At 44.5% G+C, this 13062-nt stretch overlaps 1 non-coding gene across 1 annotated transcript; it reads left to right on the top strand.

Moving 5' to 3' along the window:
- Window positions 1–12624: 12624 nt before the first annotated feature.
- Window positions 12625–12697, top strand: trnav-aac (transfer RNA valine (anticodon AAC)). The gene has a single exon. It is a non-coding gene; the product is annotated as a tRNA-Val (tRNA).
- The last annotated feature ends 365 nt before the right edge of the window (window positions 12698–13062 follow it).

The following is a 13062-nucleotide window of genomic DNA, read 5'->3' as shown; positions in this document are numbered from 1 at the left end:
CTGCTTCTCTTGCGGCACAGAGTGGGATGCAGCAGGATTGTTAGGGCAACGGGGCGCCCCTGCTGGTGGAGATGCTGGCTGGTCCCCGGCTCCTTTCTGCTGCGCTGTACCCAGGATTGGAGGGGCCTCCCTCTGCCTCTCCCCTATCACCGGCTGGGGCGTTGCTGGCTCACTGGGGTCCTGGGGCGCCGCTGCTGGAAACTCTCCATGCTCAGCTGCAGCGGCCACTCGTAGTCCATCTTCAACCCCCTCGGCGTTGCGGGCAGCTGCTCCTGTGGCGGCTGGATCTTCCGGCTCCGGCTCGCAGTTGCAGCTCATGAGCGCATGGAGGCAGTCCGGGCACTTGGCAGCGGTGCAGTTCCTGGCGCGGTGGCCGGGCTGTCTGCACTCATAGCAGAGGAACTCGGGGCAGTCCTTGGCAATGTGCCCCGAGTCCAGGCAGACATGACACACCCTATGTTGCTGGTCGTGGAGGACCCTGAAGTACTGGTCCCCCTCTGCCGTGGCGAAGCGGGTGCTGTATGGCAACGAGGCTACATGCCATCAGCAATGGTGGTCCCAGGGTAGTGGCGCATCCTGATGTCCGAAATCACTCTCACCCCCCAGCTACTCAGCTTCTCCTTGATAGTCTCGTCTGAGATATATGCCGGGAGGTGGAGGAAGGAAACCACTACCTCCTTCTGCTCCAGCCAGCGGCAGGGTCCGCGTGTTCTTTTGAGTACAGAGTCAGTTCAAACTCTTTTGGCGTCTGGGGGCGGCAGGCAAAAAGAGAGCCCTCCCCACAGACGCCATGCACCGCTGCGATAATAGCACCCGTAGATGGTTTCTCCACACCGCTCACATCCACCACAACAGTATGCGCCCTTGCAAAAACCCGCCGGGGGGGTCGATCCAAATTCCTCATCCTTCTCTTTCCTACACCACTCTCCTCCTCCACTACAATAACATTCTCTGCCTCCATGTTTTTTCCTTCCATTAAAACACAAACAGGACTCAGAAAGCAACAAAAAAGCAACAACAAAAAACCAAAAGTCTCTCCCCTCCCCAAACAGCGCTAGGCTGAAGGGGAGGGCTTCAAAAATCAACCAAAAATTCACAAAAAAACACAAAAATTCACAAAAAACAAAGTCTTACTTGAGACAAACAAATGCTCTATTCCTCTCCTTCTTCCTGCTCTCACGCTGACCACGGCCCCTGTGACGTCAGAGGGCCTGCTCAAAGGGGTGTGGCCGTAAGCGAGAGCAGGGCTCAATGGCACCTTTCTTATAGAGATGACAGCTCCGTCACCTCTTTTACGACGCTGCTTTTTTCCCTTGCGTTTTTCTCTTCTTCCCACGTTCTCTCTCTTCACTGCCTTCGTCCCCACTCTATTTCACTTCAGTCTTTCACTTGTAGCGGCAATGCTTGTTAATAAGACAGAATTAAGTGTTGCTGTGCTTTCCCAAATGAGGCCCCATCTCTCTGTTCATCTATGTAGTGCAGCCAATGAGAAGCTATTCATGCAGGCTGATTTAAAGATGTTTTCTATTGATAAGAGACAGCTCCCAAATGGGGATGCACTTAGCTAAGACTGGCTATCATGATCAATGGTCATCCATTGGCGCCTATCTGTCTAGGGAGTGCCAGATGGACATCTGGACTGCATTCCTAAGTGTCAGGAGTAAGTGACTCATATCTCACCTTGATCAACCAATCAGGGACTGGTAGGGCCGAGTAACCCACGTGGGTCTCTGATGCCAACGAAACTTTCAGCCAATGAACAAGCTGAAGTTCCTCCAGGTAAAAACAGGCAACACAGAACTATTCAAAGGAGAACTCCAGGGGTGCGAGACAGTTCCAGGGCAGGACAGCCCAGGTGCAGAAAGGCTCCCAAGGGCAGGACATTCTCGCAGCACGCCTCCTGACCATCCTGAGACTCAGCCCGGACAACCACGGAACGGCCAGTGTGTCAGAGTGCCAGAACTTTCCTCTATTCTAAGAGTCTAGAGCGGAGGTTACCAGAGAGTAACCAGAGGATCCACACGAGGTTAGCACCAGCAGCAAGCCTCGTGAACAGGTCAGAACTGTGGACAGCTGAATCACTATTCAGAACTAGCGCTTCATCAGGAACGAACCGGTATTCTTCCTCACCTGCTGGGACCCACACTCATCTTTTCTCCTGTGCACAAACTTTGCTAGTTAAAGCCAACACTAACTAGCCGGTCAGTGAGCATCAGCAGCGCACCGTCGCAAGCCACACAGCACAGCCTGGCACGGAGCCAGAGAGCCCGCAGGATATCTACATCCCCAGAGATTGGATGAGCATTCAACTGCACTGCATCACAGCTCGAGAATTCTATTGTTATTCCAACCAGTTGATATCAAATTAATTCCTAAGAGTTATGTACTTGTTTTGAGTATCTAATGTAGAAGTTATAACCAAGTTCATTTACGAAACGGTCTAAATGAATGATATACTGAACGTATGTCCTCTTGATATATGTAACTCTTCGTAACTGATTGAATATATACCTTTTGTATTCTGATAACCCTCTCGATAAGATCTGTTAGGTTTACATGCATATTTTATGTATAAATATTTTATGTATAAATATTTTATTAATAAATATTTCCTCGTGTCTTAGTACCTGTGTGTATGCATTGTTTGAGTTATATCGCATGGTTGGATTCTAAGGCCATTAAAATAATCATTTTATTATTTACTGCTACAATTAATAATTGTCCCAGTAAATGCCCAAACCCTACAGAACTGGTGCCTCGTGAGAGCACACTACAACTGTATTATTATTATTATTATTATTATTATTATTATTATTATTATTATTATTATTGAGAGACAGGCTCACTGTCTGTTCCTCAGGCTGGGACAGGAGATCACACACTGCATTATTATTATTGAGAGACAAGCTCACTGTTCCTCAGGCTGGGACAGGAGATCACACTGTATTATTATTATTGAGAGTCTGGCTCACTGTTCCCCAGGCTGGGAGAGGAGGTCACACACTGTATTATTATTATTGAGAGACAGGCTAACTGTCTGTTCCTCAGGCTGGGACAGGAGATCACACACTGTATTTTTATTATTGAGAGACAGGCTCACTGTTCCTCAGGCTGGGACAGGAGATCACACTGTATTATTATTATTGAGAGACAAGCTCACTGTTCCTCTGGCTGGGAGAGGAGGTCACACACTGTATTATTATTATTGAGAGACAGACTCACTGTCTGTTCCTCAGGCTAGGACAGGAAGTCACACACTGTATTATTATTATTATTGAGAGACAGGCTCACTGTCTGTTCCTCACGCTGGGACAGGAGATCACACACTGTATTATTATTATTGAGAGACAGGCTCACTGTTCCTCAGGCTGGGACAGTAGATCACACTGTATTATTATTATTGAGAGACAGGCTCACTGTCTGTTCCTCAGGCTAGGACAGGAAGTCATACACTGTATTATTATTATTGAGAGACAGGTTCACTGTCTGTTCCTCAGGCTGGGACAGGAGATCACAAACTGTATTATTATTATCGAGAGACCTGCTCTTTCCTGACTGTTCCTTAGGCTGGGACAGGAGATCATAATCTGCTTTATTATTATTGAGAGACTGGCTTACTCCTGTCTGTTCCTCAGGTTGGGACAGGAGATCACACACTGTATTATTATTGAGAGACGGGCTGACTGTCTGTTCCTCAGGCTGGGACAGTGGATCACATACTATATTATTATAACTGAGAGACAGGCTCACTTTCTATTCCCCAGACTGGGACAGAAGATCACACACTGTATTATTATTGAGAGACAAGCTCACTGTCTGTTCCTCATGCTGGGACAGGAGGTCACACACTGTATTATTATTATTATTGAGAGACAGGTTCACAGTCTGTTCCTCAGGCTGGGACAGGAGATCACACACTGTATTATTATTATTGATAGACAGGCTCACTGTTCCTCAGGCTGGGACAGGAGATCACACTTTATTATTATTATTATTTAGAGACAGGCTCACTGTCTGTTCCTCATGCTGGGACAGGAGATCACACTCTGTATTATTATTATTGAGAGATAGGTTCACTGTCTGTTCCTCCGACTGGGACAGGAGATCACACGGTTTATTAATATTATTGTTGAGAGACATGCTCACTGTCTGTTCCTCTGGCTTTGGCAGGAAATGACACACTGTATTATTAGTAATGAGAGACAGGCTCAGTGTTCCTCTTGCTGGGACAGGAGATCAAAAACTGTATTATTATTATTGAGAGACAGGCTCACTGTCTGTTCCTCAGATTTGGACAGGAGATCACACACTGTATTATTATTATCGAGAGACTTGCTCTTTCTTGACTGTTCCTTAGGCTGGGACAGGAGATGATAATCTGCTTTATTATTATTGAGAGACTGGCTCACTCCTGTCTGTTCCTCAAGACGGGACAGTGGATCACACACTATATTATTATTACTGAGAGACAGGCTCACTTTCAATTCCCCAGACTGGGACAGAAGATCACACACTGTATTATTATTATTGAGAGACAGGCTCACTGTCTGTTCCCCAGGCTGGGACAGGAGATCACACAATGTATTATTATTATTATTATTATTATTGAGATACAGGCTCACTGTCTGTTCCTCAGACAGGGACAGGAGATCACACAGTTTATTAATATTATTGTTGAGAGACATGATCAGTGTCTGTTCCTCAGACTGGGACAGTATATTCCACACTGGATTATTATTATTGAGAGACAGGATCACTGTCTGTTCCTCAGGCTAAGACAGGAGATCACACACTGGATTATTATTATTGAGAGACAGGTTTAGTGTCTGTTCCCTAGGCTGGGACAGGAGATCAAAAACTGTTTTATTATTATTGAGAGACAGGCTCACTGTCTGTTCCACAGGCTGGTACAGGAGATCACACAGTTTATTTATATTATTGTTGAGAGACATGTTCACTGTCTGTTCCTCTGGCTGGGGCAGGAAATGACACACTGTATTATTATTATTGAGAGAAAGGCTCGCTGTCTGCTCCTCAGGCTGGGACAGGAGATCACACACTGTATTATTATTATTGAGAGACAGGCTCACTGTCTTTTCCTCAGGCTGGGATAGGAAGTCACACACTGTATTATTATTATTGAGAGACTGGCTCACTCCTGTCTGTTCCTCAGGTTGGGACAGGAGATCACACACCGTATTATTATTATTGAGAGACGGGCTGACTGTCTGTTCCTCAGGCTGGGACAGTGGATCACACGACGTTGCGCTGCTGATGCTCTCTGAAGACCGGCTAGTTAGTTTTGGCTGAAACTAGCGAAGTTTGTGCACAGGAGAAAAGATGACTGTGGGTCCCAGCAGGTCAGGAAGAAGACCAGTTCGTTCCTGATGAAGCGATAGTTCTGAATAGTGATTCAGCTGTCCACAGTTCCGACCTGTTCACGAGGCCTGCTGCTGGTGCTAACCTCGGGTGGATCGTTTGGTTACTCTTTGGCAACCTTCTCTCTCGACTCTTAGAACAAAGCAAAGTTCTGGCACTCGGACACACTGGCCGTTCCGTGGTTGTCCAGGCTGAGTCTCAGGATGGTCAGGAGGCGCGCTGCGAGAATGTTCTGCCCTTGGGAGCCTTTCTGCTCCTGGGCCGTCCCGCCCTGGAATTGTCTCACAGCCCTGGAATTCTCCTTTGAATTCCCTTTAGAATAGTCTTGGAGCTCTGTGTTGCCTGTTTTTACCTGGAGGAACTTCAGCTCGTTTATTGGATGAAAGTTTCATGGGCATCAGAGACCCATGTGGGTTACTCGGCCCTACCAGTCCCTGATTGGTTGATCAAGGTGAGATATGAGTCACTTACTCCTGACACTTAGGAATGCAGTCCAGATGTCCATCTGGCACTCCCTAGACAGATAGGCGCCAATGGATGCCCATTGATCATGATAGCCAGACTTAGCTAAATGCATCCCCATTTGGGAGCTGTCCCTTATCAAAAGAAAACATCTTTAAATCAGCCTGCCTGAATAGCTTCTCTGTGGCTGCACCACAGAGATGAAGAGAGAGATGGGGCCTCATTTGGGAAAGCACAGCAACACTTAATTCTGTCTTATTAACAAGCATTGCCGCTACAATTAGTAGGAAGAAAGATACAATATTTTGAAAATGTAATATGTTTTAAAGGATTAAAGGGAAAATAAATACTTTATATACGCAAACTAATTCTACTGAGCTCCTCTAAACAATATCGCCTGAAGAATTGTCAAAGCACAGTGTATCAATTTGGGTGACAGTGGGGCAAAAGGATCACAACATTGAAAACCACAAGGCTTATTTTCAACAACAAAATTTGTGCTTGATAATATTTGACAAAAAAATGAATATTACACGCACGGAAATCAATATTTACCATTAGGGTAGAATGCAGCATAGAACAGTTGGATAGAAGGTTAGTGTAACTCTATAGTGCATCACAGAGGCTGGTCTCTTCCCCTCATTATGCAGGCTGACTTGTTCACAGTGAACTGTCCTCCAGCGATAGTCAGCTGTAATCACTGATGCAGACATGATGTTAATACTCTGACAGCATCTTGGCTGATTTGGTTAAAGTGTTTTCCTATTAAACAGGAGATTCTGCGTTCAAATCCCAGTAGTGTCTTTCTTCTTGTCTTGTCTTACAAAATGTATCACTATGGATGATTACATGCAGCTTGATTTTGTTTAATGCAAGTTTTCATTCCCTTTCTGATGGCTCTCTACAGTAATTTTTAAAAGTACTAATCGGGATGGATTACTGTACATATCCTCAGTAAAGGGGAATATATAAGTAGTGACTATCCAAATTGCATTTTTGTGTGAAACACATTTCAGAAAATCGAAAACCAATTTTCAAAACTCACAATAACAAGACAAAGGCAAAACATAAGTTCACTTGCACTTTATGCATATTTACCACAACCTTGCCTTCTGATCATAAAAAGTCTTAATTTTAATATAGCAGTTTTAAATGGGACATTCAGAACATGGCATATGAGAATATATGGTTAACCGAGGATGAGCAAAGGATGATCGCACTTTCTGCTTATTGCTATGAACCTACCCCTGGTTATAAAAATGTCTCAAAATTCTGACACTGAGGTGTGAGACACAATGTAACAGGCTCTCATAATCCCGAAATACAAGAAATTTTACTGTAGCGTTTTATAAATTTGACCCTGTGAACATTGCATGTCCCTCCATCCTCATTACCAAAACATCTCAATGTCCCGACACTATGTACTTTTGTAATTACAACAATTCACTTTCATTTATGAGTTGTGACATTGTGAACATGGCATGTTAAAGTATTTAGAAAATCTAGATCAGAACAGGCTAAATGCAATTCCTAGTGATTTATCATTTTCTTACTTTCTAAATGAAAAAAAATATTTTTTCAGTGATTATGACACTTCAGTATGACATAAAATATGCTTCAATGACAGAATAAATTATAATAATAAATAATCATCGAAAAAATACCCAAAGTGGACATTCATAGTTGTGATTATAGGAATGTTAGATATCGGGTGAGTAGCTGCGTCAGCATGCGTAGGCTGCAAAGGAACAAGTAAAGGACTATTCCTGCTGAAAAGAGAAGAAAAGAATCACAATGTTTCGGCTGTGGAGCCTTCTTCAGGTGTGAGAAAGACAGAGCAGTAAGCAAAGATAATTTTCTTTTTATCTTTGCTGAGTGCAGTTTATCGCTGATGACAACATCAAAGACATTAAGGAGATTTTACAGCTAACAGCTCCATATCAACTTCCTTTCATAACTAACCTCATCAGATCCCTCAACTCCCAACTCTTCCAGTTTCTCACTTCAGAGAAGGATAAAAAACTCAAAATCCTCTACAGAGAAAAACCATCAACACCCTTATCACCTCCACCAATCCTAACCTTGGTGTTACTACACCTCTGACCTTTCCCTTTCACCCCTTTGCATCCTCAGCTAACATATTTTAATAGTACAACAAAATTACAATAGATTGTACAGTATTTATGTTTAAAATTAAGGTAAATGTGTCAAAATATCGAAGTCCAAATGCACGGTGCTAATGTAACAAAGCTCGCAAGTTCTTAAACAAATCTGCATTGTATTTTTAAAATATTTCAGCATAGGATGTAACGGGGGTATAAATGACGACTCGACTTTTTCTTGGGTGAATTTGGTTTTCTGGGGAGTTGCGATGTTGGGCATACAGTAATTGGACATTTCCCGGTGATTCTGACACGTGTTAAGCTCTCGCATTTCCTGCAAATATTAAAATGGTTAAGGTTTCGCTGAGAAATCCAATCGACCTTTGCGAAGACAATGTTTACATCACATAAGAAACCCGTCCCTGGGTGGACTCAAACCACCAACCTTTCAGTGAATAACAGAACGCACCACACAGACGGAATGGTGGGTCCGTGTCTCGCATCACAACTTTCAGGTTAAATTTTTTTTTTTTGCCAGCTGGTAATATTTCTTCTGCACTGATAATCAAGAATTGAATTTCATTTCTCACAAGCTGTGTGAATTTCTTGAAATACAAGTTTTCCAGAAAGGAAATGAATACATGCATTTAACAAAATCAACCCCTCTCTGATAGTCCGAAATGGTACGTTATGTACCACAAGATAGGAAAAAAAACATGACTGGGATTTTAAACTACGTGACCTACAGTACCAGACCGGGTAAAGTTAGCTTGAAGTTCGAAAACGATTTTGGCACGCCTGTAGCGTTTACACGAAACCTCTTAGAATCGCGAGAATACTTGCTTTGTGTATAAAATACATTGTGAATGCTTTCTCAGCCTTTACTTTTTCGTTTATATGACATTTGTTTGACCAAGCACGAATATTCTTTTGTCCATATCTTCACAACGGAAGCACAGAACGCCTTCAAACCAAATGCATTTTAAAGACCACGACATATGGATATTTCCACAGCCTCTACATCAAAGTATCAGTGAGCTAATTATCTTTTTTTAAACCTCCGGTTTTTCATCGATGCGTAATTACGCACGAACTGGAACCCGGGGGACCGCTGTGTGCACACGTTCACAAAGCGAGAAATACTGTTCAATACGGCTTCATGCGAAAAACCCGTATATGACCATAGGAAGCAGAACAGCGCGGTCTCCAATTACCCAGACTGTAAGCACGGGAATAAAGCTTTGTTTGATTTCTGAAACCCTTCCTTTACGTCCTGTTTTCATTCAGGTAAGGGTCAACTATATTGAAAATACTACTGACAGCAGGAAGATTAAAATATTCTTTACTCAGCAGCTTATTAAAAACAGCTCCCATGATGTTCAAACCGATTTTTTACACAGAACACTGACACAGCTTTGTGTTCTGAATCTCTTTTTCTCTTGCTTTTATTTAATGTGGCACAATGCACTGGTTCACAAACCAATAGCATTTAAACCACAGCACCCACAATGCTGCAGGTAAGTGTTTTGCACACTAAGCAGGTCATCTGACTATTCCTAGCTTTGTTTTGGGTTATGGAACCTTTATTTTTTTATGATTTTCTGAAGATAACACTACAGGTGGGATGGGTGGGTTGTCTTCATGGCTCAATAGCATTGCAAATACAGCACCCACACTGCTGAAACCAAGTGTTTTACACACCAGACAGGCCCCCGAACCTCATACAACCTTAATGTGGCTGTGGCCCCTTTATTTATTTTGTAATGAGTTTCTGAAGATAACACTACAGGTAATACACTGGGACAGGTGGGTCGTCTTCATGGCTAAATAGCATTTCAAATACAGCACCCACTCTGCTGAAACCAAGTGTTTTACACACCAGACAGGCCCCCAAACCTCATACAACCTTACTGTGGCTGTGGCCCCTTTCTTTATTTTGTAATGATTTTCTGAAGATAACACTACAGGTAATACACTGGGACAGGTGGGTCGTCTTCATGGCTCAATAGCATTTCAAATACAGCACCCACTCTGCTGAAACCAAGTGTTTTACACACCAGACAGGCCCCCGGACCTCGTACAACCTTGCTGTGGCTGTGGCCCCTTTCTTTAATTTTTTATGATTTTCTGAAGATTACACTACAGGTAATACACTGGGACGGGTGGGTCGTCTTCATGGCTCAATAGCATTTCAAATACAGCACCCACTCTGCTGAAACCAAGTGTTTTACACACCAGACAGGCCCCCAAACCTCATACAACCTTACTGTGGCTGTGGCCCCTTTCTTTATTTTGTAATGATTTTCTGAAGATTACACTACAGGTAATACACTGGGACAGGTGGGTCATCTTCATGGCTCAATAGCATTTTAAATACAACAGCCACACTGCTGAAACCAGGTGTTTTACACACCAGACAGCCCCCAGAACCTTATACAACCTTGCTGTGGTTGTGGCCCCTTTCTTTATTTTTTTATGAGTTTTTCAATATGGCACCATTAGACAGGCGGTACATGGGGATAGTACATCGTGCTCTTCACGAGTCAATAGCTCTTCAAGCACAACAGCCACAGTGCTGCAACCAGGTGTTTTACACACCAGACAGCTCCCCTAACCTTATACAACCTCGCTTTGAGTTGTTTAACATTTCTTTCAAATCACTTGGGTTCATCAATCATTTGATCATTTTTCAGCGTGGAATAAACCTATTACTTGTTCCTTGGAGATTACCATCTGCTGATAAGATATGATCGCTATATTGACCATATACAATTTCTTGCATAAGGAATTCATATTTTGCATACACCGATCCCCCCGGAGTCCCAATTGATTCTGGTTTTGGAAAGCTAAAGGACAATGAGCTTCACGATACCAGGGGGACAGTGGGTGGTCAAGTCTCCCCTAAACAATGGATCTTGTCAGATTATGATGTCAGTGCATTTAATAAATGTTGTTGAACTCTCTTTAGCCCAAATACAGAGGAGCCCAGACCCAGAATGTTACACATACTGACAGAGAGTGATCTCATTTTGTGTGTTTGGATTTTAACAACTATTTTTATTGTTTGCTAGAACCAAAACAATCTATGTTAGACATTTTCATCTTCAGCCAAAAATACAAACCTGTGTACGTAGTGTGGTGCAGGTTCTTGTCCCATCCTGCTCTTGGTCCAGGTTGGAGGGTTGCACCGATTCTGAATCTTGTTAGCTGGTATGGATGGGTTTGGGGGTGTTGATACCAGAGTGGTCCAGGAGGGGGATTCAGGTGTCTCGGGGGCATTCTTGTTTTTCTATGAGTTCAGGTTGATTCTGTTGGTTCTGTCATGAATCTCCCTCACGCAGGCAAGCGCTCCCGCATTCCCTCGAGCTCTCCCCATACCAAACGTGCACATGTCAATCAGTCCTCTACTTAAACCCTCATCTGTCCCCCGGTCATTGCTCACGATTGAGATTCTCTCCCGGAGCTTACCTACTAACTACGCTTTTGCCTTACTATGACTTCTCCCCTGGACCTCGACCCCGCTTTTCCGACAACTGCTTTAGCCACTCGATTTTGTACCTTCGCCTGTTTTACGCTTTCTCGGATCCTGACCCCAGCCTGTCTCTTCATTTACGCCTCTGCCTACCGCACAACTTCTACGCCTTCCCGGACTCGGGCCCCTGCCTGCTTACTCCGACTACGCCTGCGTCTCGCGCCAACCCTACCAAGGGCACCGCATTGGATCCCTATCCTCAGCAGTCAGCCCCTGCGTGACAGGTTCTGAGTGTCTTGGTTACATCCGTTTGTGTGTATAGATGAAAAAGCTATTGAAGAGCACCCCCACACCCCCCACCCGTCTCGGTGGAAGTTGCCATGTTCAAAAAATCCTAAAAAGATAATTAAAGTTGCACACAACAAAGCATGACTGTGAAAGGTCAGGAGGCCTGCCTAGTGAGCACAACACTCGATTACAGTCAAAAAAAACATTAAAAAACAAAGAAATGTTCCACAACTCAAAGCAAGGTTGTATAAGGTTAGGGGAAATGTCTGGTGTAAAACACCTGGTTGCAGCACTGTGGCTGTTGTGCTTGAAGAGCTATTGACTCATGAATAGCACCCCCCAATCCCCATGTACCGCCTGTCTAATGGTGCCATATTGAAAAACTAAAATTCTTATTAAAAAAATAAATAAAGGGGCCACAACCACAGAAAGGTTGTATAAGGTTAGGGGACCTGTGTGGTGTGTAAAACACTTGGTTTCAGCAGTGTCACCTGCAAGTGTCACAACCTAAGGTGCGGTCATGAGACACCCATGGGGTGTCGTTCTGTTCTTGCTAATTGTTTCCTGCCCGTCACAGGCAGGAGTCCATGCGAGGAAGATGCGCTGGACAGAGCTCAGAGGGCGCAGCTGGGTGGCTTTCCTTCTGAGTGACGTTCCTGCAACACTCTCCCGCTACTCTTGGTGCGCTCATGCCACAACACAGGAAGGCTGGAGCAGGTGGCTGTGGGCTTTGCGCACCGCTGAAATAGCTCAGTTGGGAGTTCGTTAGACTGAAGATCTAAAGGTCCCTGGTTCGATCCCGGGTTTCGGCATTTTGTTTCATCGCGCCCTTTGTTCCTCTCTCCAGCGCCCCCTTCCTAAAGTGACGCGTCCCTTTCTCAGCCCGAAACGCAAGCGAGACACCAGCAGTGCTCCCTGCAGGTTTCCGTAGTGTAGCGGCTATCACGTTCGCTTAACACGCGAGAGGTCCCTGGTTCGAGACCGGGCGGAAACAGCCTCGTTTTGCACGCTCCTGTACTTCACAGAGGTCTTGAGCGACCGGTCATTTGTTCCCAATGTATTTCCGGTGCTTTCGTGCACTCTTGTACCAAACTTACGTTCCTTCTGTATGCGGAGCCGATCATTTGCAATTGGGCTGTGCCGACAGACCAGGACGAGCTCTGTCGGCTCAAAAGCAGCACAGGACGTGCAAGAACAACAGAGATTAGCATCCAGCGAGGGCCTCTTAGTGAGCCCAAGAGCTCATCAAGAATCGGCTCCACCAACAGGGCTGGGCGCATTGTTCCATTCTCCGCCCACTCTCGGTGTAAACAAGTCCCTCCTGGTCTCTGCTTGAAATGCACTTTCCTGCGTTTGCTT

This window comes from Lepisosteus platostomus, chromosome 5 (genome assembly GCF_059453375.1).
Source record: "Lepisosteus platostomus isolate fLepPlt1 chromosome 5, fLepPlt1.hap1, whole genome shotgun sequence".
Taxonomy (NCBI): Eukaryota; Metazoa; Chordata; class Actinopteri; order Semionotiformes; family Lepisosteidae; genus Lepisosteus; species Lepisosteus platostomus.
Note: the sequence above shows the minus strand (reverse complement) of the source record. Positions and strands in the feature narration are given on the sequence as shown.